Genomic DNA, 7500 nt, shown 5'->3' on the forward strand with positions numbered 1-7500 from the left:
ACTGTACGATAGTGAAACTGCTGCAAGTTTTTTTTCTCCAATCCATTTCCCAACACAATTTCCACCATTTTGAGAGCACAAGGTTTGATCAAAGTTTCCCCAATTGTATGTGTTTTTTTCTGCTTTGCTCTCTCCAGTGCTATGACATCAGAAACTTCAATAACCTTTTGGTTCATTTGTTGGAATGCCGCTGTTGAATCCAGCTTCATCTTTTTGAGAGCATTCCCATGATGTTCAAAAAAGCTTTTGTCCTTGTCCTTGTGTTGAGGATGAACATTCTGCAAATGTTGCTTCAACTTTGTTGGTTTCATAGAATCATTTGACAAAGCTTTGCTACAAATAACACATTGAGGCCTTTCTTCTCCATTGATGATAATGGATGTGAATGCATATTGAATTTATGAATCATCGTACCCTCTTTTCTGACACTCATGATGGGCTCCAAATTCTGTGAATAAAAAACAAGAATAAGTCAAAGATAACTATAAATGGAATATTTCCACAGATAAAAAAGTTAAATATTTATCTTTATTTTTAATTTAATCTGTGACATTCGATAAAATTTATTTGCCAACAGATTAAATTAAAAACAAACTACAATTCTACAGATTGTACATAATCTACAGGACATCACACCTTATTATCCCACCCCCCCCCCCGGAGGGAGGGAGTGGGATATTGTAATCGTCCGGTTTGTTTGTCTGTTTGTTTGTCTGTCTGTCTGTGAGCAACTTTACTGCAAAACGGCTTTAGCAAACACTATCAAATTTAATCCACAGGTGGGCAACGAACCTTGGACGACCCCATTAACTTTTGGGTCCAATTGGATCAAAGGTCAAGGTCATGAAAAGATCAAAATCGTTTTTCGCTCAGAACTTCCTCAAAAATGATCTGATTTACTTCAAACTAAGCTTATGGTTAACCTTATTCTATTTGTCACTTATAATCCTACCCATTTCTATAGTGAAGATCGGTAGGGTCCGAAGTTTTGGGGGTCATGGTCATCGGTCAAATTTACAAATTTTCCATTATAAATAAAAAAGGTAAGGAATATGCGTGTTTACTATGGAAGACATATATCAAGTCCTTTATTGGCTTTCATTTGACACCATGACCTTTGACCTTACGTGGTCTTGAAAGGTCAAAATCATTTTACGGTCATAACTTCGTCAAAAATGGTTTAATTGACTTCAAACTAAGACTAAAATATTCCTTATTCTATTCCTTATAATCAACATTCAGGTTAAGGATGTATCAAATTTAAATTTGATCCCCAAAATAACTTTATGCCTGAAATGGGTGGGATTTGTTGTGCCTGGCACCACTTGTTCAATAAAGTGTGATGCCCTGTAGATTATGTACAATCTGTAGAATTGTAGTTTGTAGAAAGATCAATATTCCAACAGTTTGAGTCTGCCAATCTGTGGTCCCAATTCCCAATCCCTGAAACCCTAAAATTATCCCCAAAGGGGGGAATTCCCTGCTGGTTGAGAACCCCTGATTTACATCATACCCCTCCGGGTTAAAGGTCAAGGTCTTACATGTTACTCCCCGAGAAGTACTAAACCACCAATTAGGTTTTTCTCCTTTTTCTCTGCCAATGTCCGAGCTGTATCTCAGATTTGCCTGGTGATTTCATAATAAATTTTGCATCAATAATGGGAATAAATCGTATGCGGGGTTGACAATTTTTTGTCCCTCACCTAATTTTTAAGGTCATGAACTAATTATAGACATTTAAACATTTTTTCACTATAACTCGACTGAGTTATCTGATCATAATGAAATTGCCCCCTCCACATAGCCTGGAGCAAGGCACATTTTTGCATAATTTACATCATACCCGTTCGGGATCACGGACAAGGTGAAATGGAGGTCTGAAAAAAAAAATCACGTTTTTTTGTCATCGCTCAATTTTGCCAATGCGGAATCTCAAAAACCGCTTGGCCTTCCATATAGTGTACCTCCCATAATAGTGTACCTGCATTAAAGTTGTGCACCTGATACTTGATTGGAATCCTTATTCTACTTTTCACCTCCACCACCAAAGGTGAAGGAGGTTATGTTTTCACCCCTTTCTGTCTGTTTGTTTGTGTGCAGGATATCTCAAAAATTGTGGACGGATCCGGATGAAATTTTGTGGACAGGTTGGGTGTATGGCAAGGACGAATTGATTCGATTTTGGTGAAGATCCGAATCCAGATCCGGATCTGATAATTTTTTAAGTGATTCTTCACCATTGAAAGATCGGGCCATAAACGATATATAGCACAATATTTACCTTCGCATTCTGCGAAAGGTTATGTTTTGGTCGCTGTGTATTTATTTATTTGTGAATATGTGTGTTTGTTTGTTATTCGCATAACTCAGAAAGTATTAAACTGAATTGCATGAAAATTGGTGGGATGATTCGTGATTATCCAAGGACGATTTGATTAGATTTTGGGAGCGATCGGGTCAAAGGTCAAGGTCATGAAAAGGACAAAAACAAACTTTTGAGCATAACTTCCTTCATAAGACAGCTATCGACATGCAACCAACGCCATATTGTTCCATGACGAAATACCTTTCGGGTACGTGGTGTCAGATTAGACGTGACGTCATCAGAAGTGCATCAAAATGACGTCACAAGATGACGTAAATTTTCAATTTTCGACCTCATCAGTTTTGATCATACAGTTTTGTAGGACTTACCTTAAGGACGTCACACCAAATTTGACGTCGTTCGGACTGACCGTTATGACGTCATTGACGTTTGAACATAACGTTTTTCAATTGTGGCTAAAATGTCCTGATATTTTATATTCAAATATCTATGTAATTTGTAAAGGAAATTGTCCCAAATCCAGGCATTATGATCAGTACCAAAATATCTGCTTATTTATGAACAGGTTTTGCAAATTAACTCTATGGTCAAGGTCAAGGTCACACTCGAGGTCAAAATATACTTGTAGGCATAACTTCAGATCTAATAGAGCTATTGACATGAAACCAACGTTAAAATGTTCCGTGAAATAAGAGCTTTCAGGATGGTAGTGACGTCATTGGAAGTGCGTCAAAATGACGTCACAAGATGACGTCATTTTTAAACTTTCGATTTTTTTTCAGTGTTTATCATTCCATTTTGTTGGACTGCCCTCAATAACGTCTAACACCAAATTTGACGTCCATCGGACTGATGGTTGTGACGTCATGGACGTTTTTAAATGACGTTTTTCAAATGTGCCCGGAAAAAAGTAGCGGCGGCGAAGGTATGCGCTCTACTGAGTGCCCGTTCTAGTTCAAAAATGTATTGGGCCCGATGTGTTTTTGTGGATCAGACATTATGTGGCAGAGGTATGCGCTCCACTGAGTGCCCTTCTGGTTTACAATGTATCCATAAATGTTGAAGATCAAGGTCATATGGCAGTCCAAAAAATTATGTCTGTCATTGGAATATGGGAGAAGGGTAAGTCAAGTGTGATCGCCAAGGGTAAGCCTCCCTCGGCTTACCCTTGGCAATCCCTTTGTGATCGCAGATATCTACTGTCGTTATACTTTGTGCTCAATTTGGAACAACAGTTCACAATGTTCCATTGAGAAACTATAATTATTATTTTGTCTGTAGCCTTTGGCTGCTGACTTGCATTATTGCTGGGAACATGGCAGTGCCACTAATGTAGTGCCCCCTACTAGTTAGAGTAGGTATTTCGTATTTGTTCATCAGGTCAGAAATGGGACCAGCATACGCCGGAGCAGCGTGTCGCTGCGTCGACTTTTCGCCAGTACTCCAGGGGCCTCTGTCTGGCCATTCCCCATGCAGAACCTTGGCCCATTCCCCATCTCCTGGAGATGCTGATGAACCTGATACAACCCCGAGGCACGTGGTTGGCCGACTGGTCTCCTCCACCTGCGATGCTCCCTCACTGAGAGAATCTGGTGACCAGGATCAGCATCAGGAAAACGAGTCACATGTCCATACAGCCGCAGCTGACTATACAGGTGACAATCTCATCTGAGTCTCTTTCAGCAAATGCTCGTTTGGCACAAAGTCTGACCTGGTACCGAAGGAGTTAAGTCTCCATCTCAGATCCTCCCTGGTCAGAATCAAAGTCTCACATCCGTAGAGCAAGACTGGAAGCACAAAGAACCTGAAGACTCAGACTTTTGTCCTCCTGCACAGGTCCTGACAGTGCCACACCCCATGCTTCTCTGAATCCATGCCTCCCAAGGCCCGACCCAGACGTCTATCAACCTTTCACTCACAACATGTGGAGACATGAATATCACTGCTAAAGTGAATCTCTCAGTGACCTCAACAACTATCCATTGAGACCATACTCTGTGCAGAGCGTTGGTGCTGCCTAAGCAGTCTCCTTGGCTATTGGGCACAATCCTGGACGGGTCACCACTCCGACACAGGATACCAGCAAGCTGGCACTCATTGTTCACGTGGCATTCACCTCAACATCCTCACCACAAACAATAACAAACAAGATAGCAGCATCCAATATGTTATTGAAAGCCTGGATTTTAGTTTTGACCCAGGAAACCCATAATGGCCAGTGGCTCCGTCTCCTCATTCAGCACCTTGAGGGTCCCCAAAAGGATAACCAGCATCTCTGCAAAGATGACTGCATCATCTACAAAATCAAGATCAGAATCTTGATGTTCCCAAACTATGCACTGCAGCTTGATCTCCCCAACATCCTCCCCAGAATCCAGTACATACAAGTGCTGAAAAGTGTGGGGGCCAGTGCTGAACACACCCTTGATGAACTCCAGTACCAACTGGAAATGAGTTGGGGATGAAACCACCACACCTCACAGCACTTAGTACCAGGGTATAGTTCAGAAATCAGATTGATCAGTTTTGGTGGCATCTCACAAAGACCAAGAATCCTCTGGAGGGCATCCCAACTAACTGAATTTAATGCTTTGCGGTGAACAACATAGACTGCAAACATCCTCTGCTGAAACTCTCACCAGTGTTTGGTGAGGACCCAAAGAGCAAGGATTTGGTCAATCATCAACCTCTTTGGTGTAAAACCTGACTGCTCTGGGTGCTCGTGCTCATGTAGATGGTGGCAAACCCTGTCAAAAATTGTCTGAGCAAAGACCTTGCTCAGCAGTTAGAGCAGTCACCCCTCGGTAGTTGTTACAGTCCTGACGATTACCCTTCCCTTTCCAGAGAGGGACAAGACCCCTGTCCAGGCAGTTTGGATGATGCCTGTGCTGTGACACGAGTGCAGTATTTCCACCAGCCTTGAGAAGTTCAGCATGGCTACCACATATTCCAGGAGCTTTGCCCCCTTTCAACTGGTTCACAAACAATGGCGGTTCACAGTTGATTGGATGGTCAGCAATCAGGACAGAACACCCCTGACATCCAACTCAACAGCTGGTGGATGAACCTGCTACAGCCACTCAAAGTAACCGACCTAGTGGTCCTTCACTGTGTTCATGATGCCAGCGAATACTCTACTACTCTTTACGAAGGACACCATGGGGTCTTTATCGTCTGCTGAATAATGCCATCAGATGCGAAAATCCGTTTAACATCCATCCGAGGGAGAGAACACACATTGATGAATCACCCTGCCTGTGAAACACCGGATAACAGTTTTGTGGGATGACAGTTTATTGTTCGGTCGAGATTCAAACCCAGGCTCGACTGCTTGGAGGCGAGTGTGCATACCTCCAGGCCATCTTGCTAGCCCATTAATAAACTATAAAGCAACATCAAAACAAGGTGTAATGCACTGTGTAAAACAAGGGCTCAAACATATTTCTGCAATGTGCAGCTTATTGATCGCTTTTTTGTATTCTCCCTGATAATCCATTAGAGCATTAATACGTCTTGTTTCCATTAGTTGTTTGTAATTCCCTTCTGCTTCTCACTTGTGTGCTTCCAAAACTGTTTCAAACACTGCAATTATCCTATTTTTATATTTTCATTTCTTATTCCCCCTTTTATAATCGCCCGTTCGATGGATTGCCAAATTTTCATTGTTGGCCCATTTGACATTTCATCATAGTGATGTCTTTGCAGACATAATAAGTAATCATTTGCCAGGTAAAATCAGTGAATGTGAAAGTATCGGTATCATAGTGCTCAAAATGTCAGACCAGTACGAAATTAAATTTGTTATGTAACTTAGGAAAACTATTGAATCATGAACGAACAGCATGTTTGACAATATTTATGCCAGTTTAACTTTATTCTCGTCAATGTAACCAAATTCCATCCTGATGGTCTGACAGTATATTTATATGTATAGGCAGACATATATTTATATGTATATCTTAATATAATAGAACTAAATCATATATGGATATACATTGTTTGGGGTTTGCCGGCCAAGTCACGAGGAGCTTCTCGGACCCACTTCCTGACCATTGACCCTGAAGCCGAAAAGCCCCAGATAACTCTGTGGCACAACGGGTTAGCAACCACAGAAGTTGTCTGAGATGATTAATTTAAGTAGGATCCTCACATCCAATTGATTGGATGGTCAGCAATCAGGACAGAACACCCCTGACATCCAACTCAACAGCTGGTGGATCAACCTGCTACAGCCACTCAAAGTAACCGTTACCTTCCCAGCAAATTTATCCTCCCAGATAGGGAACCGTGCTCTCGACTCCCCAGTACTGTAAAGCAAAAGCAGCTGAACAATACCACAAGTGAGACATCGACTAGTAATTGACCATAGCATAAGAGTGGGGCAGAACTCCCATCCACTATTTACATACAGCAGGCCCAACCCGAACGCTGGTTTCCGCATCGCGGTTTCACTCTATCGCGGTTGAATTATTGAAGTAAAAATGTGCCAATTGCGGCATGGGTCCCTCACTGTATCACAGTTTGGCACTAAGGAATACACAATCCCACATCTGTCTGACCTCACAGCCCCACACTGCCCTGCATCGCAGATTCAATTGTTTCGATATCGTGCCGCACGGGCTGTTATCACATTACATCACGTGATATTGCATGATTTTGTTTTTGTTAGTCTTTTAACGACATTGTGGGGTATTTGTGATGGTAAATAGTTATGAAGAAAAACAACATGAGGGGTTTTCATGAAATATGGCAAATTAAACATTATAAAATGTTATTAAAAGCTTTTAAAGTAAGAAGCAAATTAATTAAGTTGGGAGGTAATGAGAAAGGAAGAAATAAACAACCAAGGAAGGAAATCAGAGGCACAATGAGTTTGTGATGTTTTTGAGTAAAAATATTTGTTTGTTTTGGAGCGAGGAGGGGAAAATAAGATGAAGTTGAGGAACATATCTTGAGAGTTTTTCGCTCGTATTCATGGAGAGGTGGTTGAAATTCAAGCGCGATATGGAAGTTGTCATGGCACCTTATACAGAGGTCTATATGGACATGCAGAACAAGACAAAGCAGACAAAGATCACCTTCTTCACAACGTCTGACCCTGACGACCCTAAGCCAGGGATGTCGACATCATCATCATCATCATCATCATCATAATTTTACGAGTTTAGGCAAAA

General features: G+C 41.4%; 1 protein-coding gene and 1 pseudogene across 1 annotated transcript in view; one reads left to right on the top strand and one right to left on the bottom strand.

Moving 5' to 3' along the window:
• The window catches only part of POT1 (protection of telomeres 1), a 278625-nt gene that overhangs the window by 12807 nt on the left and 258318 nt on the right, over window positions 1-7500 (top strand). The gene's annotated exons all lie outside the window — the stretch shown is intronic.
• The window catches only part of LOC147019531 (protein FAM200C-like), a 97186-nt pseudogene that overhangs the window by 965 nt on the left and 88721 nt on the right, over window positions 1-7500 (bottom strand).

The sequence above is a fragment of the Eptatretus burgeri genome, chromosome 9, assembly GCF_056783735.1.
Source record: "Eptatretus burgeri isolate ZD-2024b chromosome 9, Ebu_testis_v1, whole genome shotgun sequence".
NCBI lineage: Eukaryota > Metazoa > Chordata > Myxini > Myxiniformes > Myxinidae > Eptatretus > Eptatretus burgeri.